Here is a 7,252-nt window from a genome sequence, read left to right as displayed (position 1 = left end):
CCGCGCTAGCGCCCCAGAGTCTCGCAGAGGCCGAGCCAGGGCCCTCACCTCGCGCAGGGAGAGGAGCAAATGGTCGGGGAAGAGCCTGGCGACTTCCTTCGGCACTGCTCGGGCTCCACAGAGGCCGCGGCGACAGCCATCACCGTCATCACTTCTCCCTCTCAGCCTCTGCAACAGCCTCCCCCGACGGCGCCGGCCCCGCCCGCTGCTGCAGCATGAGGTCATCGCCAGCCAATCCCGACGCGCCCGACAGACATCCTCGGGCGCCCATTGGCTGCCGGCGCCGCCTCGGCCTCTCCCCATTCCTGGCCCGGAGCACCCAAGGTCGTGCTGCGGGTCACGAAGACGGAAACCGCCATTTCGGGGAAAGGCCCCAAAAGCAAGATCCGTGATCGCTGTGTGCTTTTCATGGGGGGGACCCGTTTTATTCCCCGGCCTGCCCTCTCCGCCTCGAGAAACCAGCTCTGCCCCCCCCTCCCCGTTTAATCACCGCCACACAAACGAACTCCCGCTCCCCTCCCAGCACACTGTCCCGCGGCGGCCAGTCCTTCCCCGGCGCTAAGGAGGCGGCGGCGGCGGCGACTGCACCGGCGGCAGCAACGGCAGCGTTTACCCCGTACACGGTGGCAGGGAGGCGGCGCTGACGATGGCTGCACTTTTTTCTGCGGCTTCTCCCCCCGGCCTCTTCCGTTTCTCGCTCCTCCATCGAGACGGCGCCGGACCCGCCAGCTCCGCTTTTATCCGGTGCCCGGAGCCTGCGCACTGGAGCCTCCTCAGCCACTAGTGGGCGTCGAGTGACAACCCGGCCGGCTTCGCCCGGCGCTGGCAGGCCAGACGCGGGGGAGCGGGGCCGACCGGGACCGAGGCTGCTGGGGGCGGGGCGGGGCGGGAGCCAGTGCAGCACCTTAGCGGGCGATGGGAGGGGGGTCGCCCCCGTCCCTGCCGCCACCCTCCCCGCCAGCGGCCTCCTCGGGCTCCCCTACGCCCAGCCTGGCCGCTCGGCGACGGCGGGCGAAGAGCCCGGCCCGCCCGCCAGCGAGACCCCCCCAACCGTCGGCGACTGGCCGGAGGCCGCTGCGGTGAAAGAGACGGAGCGCCCGGCCAGCTCGCGGCCTCCGGCGTGACGTCCCCACGCCTCGGCGGAGAGGCCGCGCCGGGCGGCAGCCCATAAGCAAGATGGCGGCGAGTAGCTTCGTCCCCTCCCCCCTGCCCCTGCGGAGCTGGGCGGGCGGGCCCCGTGCGCTCGCCGCCGCCGCCGCCGCCGCTGCCGCCGCCGCCGCCGCCGCCGTCGCCGCCGCCATTTTCCCAGAGCGAGAAGCAGTGACACTGAGCGGGCGCAGGGGGCCGAGCCGGAGATCGAGCCTGAGTTGGGGAGAGGCAGCAGAGGGGCCGTAGACACTCGGAGCAGCCTCGCCGTCGCCTCCGCGTTCCTGCCGCGGCCCGCAGCGCCCGACTCCCGGGTCCCCGCTGAAGACGCTGCGCGCTGCTGCCCGGGGAGGGGGTGTGGAGCCGCTTCTGCGTCCGCAGTGGCTGTCGTCGGGGGTCGTCCGAGCGCCGAGGTGTGGAGAGACGTGCCTGGGGTCGAACCGATCGCAGGGTTCGGGTGTCTGGTGTGTGAACATCACAGGTCAGTGCCTGTCGTGTCTGTGGGAGTCGTGGGGTCCGCGGTTGGGGGGGGGGGACCCGGGGCTCCAGGGAGGGGGTCGCTGCCCTTCGGGAGCCCGGCGTCCACACGGAGCCTCAGGCCCCCTTTGCTGGGGCCAGACGTCGCTTGTGGGAATCGAATTTGTCCTTTCTCCCGCCTGTCCCTGGCAGTGGGGCATTATGGCGGGTTTTGGGGTAGTGGAAGGGGAAATTGGCAGTTAAACCCCCTTGAGGGTGGGAGTTAGGGAGGGGGCGCCCTCCTCCCTGGTAGCGGGTTCAGGCCTCCGGGGTGAGCAGGGAGACTTGGGTCGGAGAGGTCCCGAGAGCTGCCAGCTCTCCCTCTCTAGCTGCATCTTTTTCGGGTGCAGAGAGAAGACCAAAGGCCCTATTTTCTCCTTTCTGCCTTTCTTCTTTGCCACCCTCTGTCATAATGTTCTCTTAAATGTGAAGGGGACTAAAAGAACGCCCTGGGCATCTCTCTTTGTAGGAGAGGGACCGCTCCTCATCCTCTCCGGAGAGGGTGAACCCGCCCCTAAGGTGGTCACCCTAGTCAGTACCCAGCCTTCCCAGTCTCCTCCCCCGCTCTTCTTGCATTACTGCCGTCCTCTACTGTGCCAGAGCCTTAGAATCCACAATATGGCTCATTTCAGGAAAGCTTATTTTGACCGAAGGATTGGCACCAACGCCGTGGCAGCAGACAGAGAGGAGAAACAAACGGTTCCCTGTGCTAAACGGGGGAGGAGGGAGAGAAAAAAACAATCCCGGGTGCTTGCTTCCCTGGCTTTAGTTCCGCCTAGATCCGCCCTATCTAGACTGTCTCTCAAGAATGATCGAATTTAAAGTCAAAGAAAAATCACTGGAGTTAGTCCCAGAGTAAATTTCTATGTTGCTTATTTTATTCACCCTTTAGAGATATGGATAATATACGGTGTTTGGAGTTCTGGAGACCTTGGAGAAGAATTAAGTGAGGTGCATTCAGCTCTAGGTTGGAGATAGCAATACGTAATTGGGAACAGTCCTCCTTTCCCTTTAATTTCTGAGATGGAGAGTAAAAACTGTAATTTCCCTCTTTTGTCCTTTACAGATTCTAAAAATGGCGGCCCCAGGCTGATGTTGTGGTAATCTAATCAGCTCGGGTCCTCCACACCCCATGCAGTGCGTTTGTCTGCAGCATATTACAGGCTTATTATGTTTACATGAAAAAGATTGGGCTTGTCCCACCCCCTCTTCTTCAAGACATGTACAAAAAATGCCTCAATTTTATTGCAAATTACAATGCTGTGTTTTAGTTGATTAATTTTATTGGTTTTCCCCTGAGAGACAAATAAAACAACAGCACTTTTGAAACAAATAAAAACATTCGGCTTTGAAAATTTCATGGTCAGGGTTTTTTTTAAACATTAAAAAATTATTAGGTACTGGTAATAGTTTATGTTGGCCTTAAATCACCTATTTTTTTAACTGATATGACAAAGTAAAATGTTTTGTTAAGTGTAGCCCATTTTGCATGATTGAGAATTTTTATCTTCAGTTAAACGTTTCCCATACAACTCTTAACTAATTTTGTGTATTTTGGTTCTTGTATCCTATTTCAGGGTAAATTTTAGGGACCAGTACACACAGACCTAAACCTGTTACTTCCCTGCTTTTCTTCCCAATATTGTGCCTTGCTTCTTTTTTCTCCGGTATTTAAAGCTTTAATAATTTCCAGTTGTTGTATGTTTGGTAAGGTGACACTCCATGCTTTGCTCCCTCTTAAATTTGTCTTATTGCATACTCTCATCATTATGTAAGTTAGAAAATAAGGCTTTGGTCTTCATTCCTTTCCCAATGCCCATTTGCCTATTATGGGATTATGGAATTAGTTTGTTTTAAAAGACCTTAAATAAAAGCATTACCATAATAGGGTCTTGAATCTTTTTTATGCCATTGTCAAAATCTTCAAGACTGAGACAGAAAATTAAATGGCAGCTGTCATTTAGCTGTACTTTAAAAAGTGTGATTGATTAAAGTTTATTTGCATAGTGGGAGAGATACCTTTTTTTTTTTCTGGGTTGAGCTAAAATACAAGATATGAGTGGGTCATTAATGGGTTTTTAATGACCCTTCTGATTGTGCAGCATCTGAAAGATGAGTGCCTTTCAATCCAGTAGTACTTAAAAAAGGGCGGAAAGCACACATCCTTTCTTTACAAGTCTTTCACCATTGTATAAACTGTAGAGCAGAGTGTACTTCATATTGTGCTTATGAACTAGTTGATAGTAAGGTACATTCTACATAATTGTGGAAATAATGGGATTGAGTAAGTCTGCATGTCAGTGAGTTTCATCCGTGAAGACTGATTGAGTTGCAATCTTCCTTAGAATCTTTGAATATTATATAATGAAATGTTGGTGTGTGGCGGGTGTTTGTATGAGAATTTGGAGTCACTTATTTATGTAATACCTTGAGTGTCTGAGTCTAGACCCTAGTTACAGTGTATGGGCTCCATGGTTAAGGCTTGTGCTGTAGAGCAAGGCTGCTACTTTCAGCCTGATGGTTGGGATTTGAACCTCCTATCCAGTGCATGAAATTTGGTATATTACAGATTGAGGTAGCAGGAAGAGAGAACACTGTCTATACCAACTATGGTTGTCTTCATATTGATGTTGGTCAGGCCTAGACACAGAGTAATTGGCAAACTTGGTTTCACATAAAAAACCTGGTTAGAAGTAGGAAAAGCCTCCTCTTGGGTTTGTTTCTCTTTTGTTTTGATCCCTGTAAAATACGAAGTACTTTTAAGTTTTGTTGTACCTTATTTTAAGTATATACCTTATAAACAACACAGCTCTGTAGTACAAGTAATGATGAAGGAGGCAAATTTATTAACAGGTTATGTGTGATTTCTGTTCCCAGAGAATTTTGAAGCATTTGGTCTCTTGGGAGAAAACTAACAAACAGTCTTTGTTCCTCGGATAGCTAAGTTTGGGTGATTACGTGTTTATCTGTTTAAGTGGATTTGTAGAAAACCTGTAATTGGAGAGTAAAATTATTTTTAAAAAATTGTTTTTAGAGACTGCATTTTGATTACAGTTGGTTTCTATTATCATTATAAAGTATCTTTCTGATCCCTGTTTAAATTGAGAACTTTTGTCCATTTCCATTTTCTTCAACTCTGTAGTTATAGGGACAGTAATAGCTGTTAATAGTGGCTTTGGTTGTCAGGAATGCGCCTAGGATTCTGGCTTGACCTCACTTCTGGCCAGAGAAGCTTCACTATTTACCTTATTGATGAGGGCAACTACTACTACTTAAATTTGTGTCTGAGTTTATAAGAACAATGCATTCATTTTTGTGTATTAATCTCTTAAAACCTAGGGTTCTATTTTTAAAGGTATAGTAGAAAATCCTAACAGCTCTGCTTTTCTGGAAATTGCTACTGAAACAGATGTGCACTACCATGGTAGTATTTAAATGCAAAAAAAGGTTTACTTTTACTTAGTTATGAAGTGATTATGCAAATTTACATTTATGTAGAGTATTTTAAAATTTTTATCTTCTCAAAAATTTCTATATTTAAGTATCGATGGAATTTGAAAAATTATCAGAACTAATTGGGGGTATTAGCCTTTGTAGTATGCAGTTGTCTGAAAAGGTGTGTTATTTTATAAACATTTTAAAGTATAATAGTTTTTTATTTGTAAAAGATTTATTTTTAGCAGATGATAGGTGCTCATCTATTTGTTGAATTTAAAGCTTTTGTTTAAGTGAACATGCACTTCCAAATAGGTTAATCAGGGACTATTCCTTGTTAAGTCTCAGAGCAAATGTTAAATACATGTGTTGCATGAGAATTATTTTTACTTTATGACAAAATACATTTTTTAGTTACTGCCCCAATGAAAGGAAGGCTCTATCTACTCAAACATTGCTGTGTGAATATTATTAGCTTTGGGCTGAGTTCAAGAATCCGAGTGACTCAGATTTATTGTCTTTTTTGTCATGAAATATCGGAAGGAGCCTTATTTCCTTAATGCTGAACTGATTATTTTTGTATTAATTAAATATTTAACATGAAAGAGAAGTGTTTGTGGTTGAAATTGTTTTGCACTACTAGAAGTCGATAGTATTAGCTAAAGATTAACCTAGTGCTATTAAGCTATAAGTATGTTACAGAGGACATACTGTGAGCAAAGAACTTGTTATTGCTGTGAACTTCTAGGCTAAGTGCTGAATTGAAAATTAAGTGGTGGTGAGCCAGATTAAGTAGATCTTATTTGTACCATTACGCTTATGAAAAAGTTTTTATTAATGTTTAGTGTCTTATGGTGCTTCTTAAATCAGAATTAGAAAAATCCTTGTTAAAATTCACTTGATACAAAATCAGTTGTTTTTCCCTCTTTGTTAGTTTATTGTAGACAGTTTAAGAAAACCATTTTATATTGGATGAATTTTACAGCTTTATGGGAAATCTCATTTCATTATTTATCCAAAGTATTTAAGATCTTAATTTTTGAGTTAGGGTCTTATGTATCTGGTCTGAATTTGCTGTGTAGTCTAGGATGACCTTGAACTTGTGATCATTCTGCTCCACTATTAAATCATGGGATGACAGCTGTGGTTTGTTAGGGGTTGAACCCAGGGCTTCACACATGCTAAGCAGGCACTCTGATCACTAGGCTGCGTCCTCAGGCCCAAGAGTCTTTTCATTTGTAGATAATGATTTGTAGTACGTTGATTTAATTAGTAAACAATCAGCTACCTATTTAACATTTTAAAGTTTTGGTTTTTAGTCCTTAAAAGCCAAGTGTGAAATTTGGGCATAAGAAAATGAGAAACAAGGGATGAGGGAAAGGGTCAGAGAGCATATAAAAACAGAAAGGGACTGTTTAAGGGGAAAAAACCAGCTAGAGAAGGGCCGGGGAAAGGTGGGATGATTTAGAACAAAGTATAACGAACACATGTATGAAAATGTAATGAAACACATTATGCTGCATTTAAATTTAATTTAAAAAAAAATAAAAAAAGGAGAGCTGGAGCTGCAGCTCCTTGTTCCCTGTCCACAAGCTCTCAGTCTCTAGTTCAGTCACTTGGCCTGCTCCCCAGAAACAAAATCTTACTCTTTCCTTTTGTATTTTTACAACGAGGGAAGAGCAGCAATTCCTAGCAACTCCCAGATTGCTTAACGCAGAGTTAATCCAGAAGAAGGGGTACTTTCAGTCCTGAAGTTTATTATTGAGAAAGAATATTGAGTAATAACCTGTATCAGTGCCAGCTTGGATGTGGTACTTAAAGTCTGAGCCTTAAGGACAGAAAACTAAGACATGGCAGTGGAATTTAGTTTGTTTTGATTTATAGCATTTATAAAATAATTTTTAAAATTTATTTTTAATTTTTAAATCTTTGTGTAAAATAATTTTGTAAAGTTTATCTTTTAGGGTCTGTGGTGGGACATATTAGTGTAGGTCAGGACAACTTTCAGGAATTGGTTTTCTTAGGATTCAAGCTTGTGCAGCATTTATCTGCAGAGCCATTTATATTGATACCTCTGTAAAATAATTGTTCTTTTTATTTTCCTCCCCTTCCTTCCTTCCTTCCTTCCTTCCTTCCTTCCTTCCTTCCTTCCTTC

The 7,252-nt window shown here is 45.7% G+C and overlaps 1 protein-coding gene across 1 annotated transcript in view; it reads left to right on the top strand.

Moving 5' to 3' along the window:
• Nucleotides 1-1,335: 1,335 nt before the first annotated feature.
• Nucleotides 1,336-7,252, top strand: part of Kmt2e (lysine methyltransferase 2E (inactive)) — a 69,958-nt gene continuing 64,041 nt past the window's right edge. The window contains 1 exon segment of the mRNA XM_055612686.1: nucleotides 1,336-1,627. The gene's annotated coding sequence lies outside the window, so the exon portion shown is untranslated.

Source organism: Psammomys obesus, unplaced genomic scaffold (assembly GCF_907164565.1).
Source record: "Psammomys obesus unplaced genomic scaffold, mPsaObe1.curated_primary_1811, whole genome shotgun sequence".
NCBI lineage: Eukaryota > Metazoa > Chordata > Mammalia > Rodentia > Muridae > Psammomys > Psammomys obesus.
Note: the sequence above shows the minus strand (reverse complement) of the source record. Positions and strands in the feature narration are given on the sequence as shown.